Source organism: Octopus bimaculoides, chromosome 22 (assembly GCF_001194135.2).
Source record: "Octopus bimaculoides isolate UCB-OBI-ISO-001 chromosome 22, ASM119413v2, whole genome shotgun sequence".
Lineage (NCBI taxonomy): Eukaryota > Metazoa > Mollusca > Cephalopoda > Octopoda > Octopodidae > Octopus > Octopus bimaculoides.
The window spans coordinates 14,926,237-14,927,713 of NC_069002.1; the positions used below are offsets into that span (position 1 = coordinate 14,926,237).

Sequence of the window (1,477 nt, forward strand, 5' to 3'; positions counted from 1 at the left end):
GAACCCTTAAGAGGAAGAGATGTATACATATCAAAAAAAAAAAATAATGAATCTTTGTGTCTTCAGAGGATCATTATGTCAAAAATAACACAAGCACTGGTTTAATATCACTTCATTGTTTGTCAGTTGGTTGAATAATCAACTAACAATAATGAAGATGCCTGGCTCAGTGGTTAGAACATTGGACTCACAATCACAAGTTAGTGAGTTCGAGTCCTAGACCAGGCTGTGTGTGGTGTTCTTGAGCAAGACATGTTATTTTATGTTGCTCCAGTTCACTCAGCTGTAGAAATGAGTTGTATCAGCCTTTGCCTTTCCCTTGGATAACATCAGTAGCGTAGAGAGAGGAAGCTGGTATGCATGGGTGACTGCTGGTCTTCTATAAATAACCTTGCCTGGACTTGTGCCTTAGAGGGGAACTTTCTAGGTGCAATACCATGCTCATTCATGACCAAAGTGGGGGGGGGTCTTTACTTTTTACCCCTTTTAATGAAGAAGTGATATTGAATCAGTGCATGTGTCATTTATTATTGGCATAATGACCCTTCCAAAACACAACAAAATTTGTTCCAACAGAGAAATTCACATCAAGGATCTTGCAAACCAAATACAAAAATGAAAGGAATCTTTCATTTTATTAATTCCTACAAATACAATTTTATATTTTTTGTTTTGGGGTTTGAACTTGAAACCCTCCATCCCCTTTTTATTTTCTATTCTTGTATGGGTTTTGGAAACTTCACCAGTGAGAAGCTTGAAAATTGAATATGGGTCAAATTTTGATCTGCAGACAAAGGATTCTTCACCCTTGATGAAGAGAGCGGAAAGGAAAAAAAAATTTTTCTATTTTCTATAATGCCAAATTTATGAAATATGATCTATATACCAGGGAAACGAGTGGCTGAGAAGAAATACAAATTTCCCTTTATTTCCTGGATAATATGAGAAAAAATACCAATCACTCGTTCAACCAATAACTCTATCAAAATACTAATCGGAAGAAGTATAGTTTGTGTTGACAAGAATTCTTTAGAAAAGTTCACAAATTTCTGCAAGTTTATATGATAAAGGGACAAGATTGGTGATTAGGTTTTGAGCAAAACTCTCCTTTCTAGTTTTGGGCCTTAATTAAAACCCATAGATAAAGTTTGCCATTCATCACTTGGGGAATTAGTTGCCTCCCTTAAAATAGCTGACCTTGTGCTGAAATTGGAAACCTCAAATCTCAAAAATCTTCCTCAGGATTCTAGCAGAATTCAATATGGTACACTTTTCTGTGGGTCAACAACACGAGTACCAATCCCAACATTTCTCAGTCTCTTAGATAGCTGTCCAGGTGTTGTTTCAAGTGTTGATTTAGCCTTTCATCCCTTTTGTGGTCAATAAAAATAAGTACTTGCTGGCCTTGTGCCAAAATTTGAAACCATTATTATTATTATCATTATTATTATTATTATTATTATTATTATTATTATTA

The 1,477-nt window shown here is 34.9% G+C and overlaps 1 protein-coding gene across 1 annotated transcript in view; it reads left to right on the forward strand.

The window, feature by feature from the left end:
- Positions 1–1,423, forward strand: part of LOC106881220 (cytosolic purine 5'-nucleotidase) — a 60,008-nt gene extending 58,585 nt beyond the window's left edge. The window contains exon 17 of the mRNA XM_052975653.1: positions 1–1,423. This exon is cut by the window's left edge and continues 3,262 nt beyond it. The gene's annotated coding sequence lies outside the window, so the exon portion shown is untranslated.
- Positions 1,424–1,477: the final 54 nt, after the last annotated feature.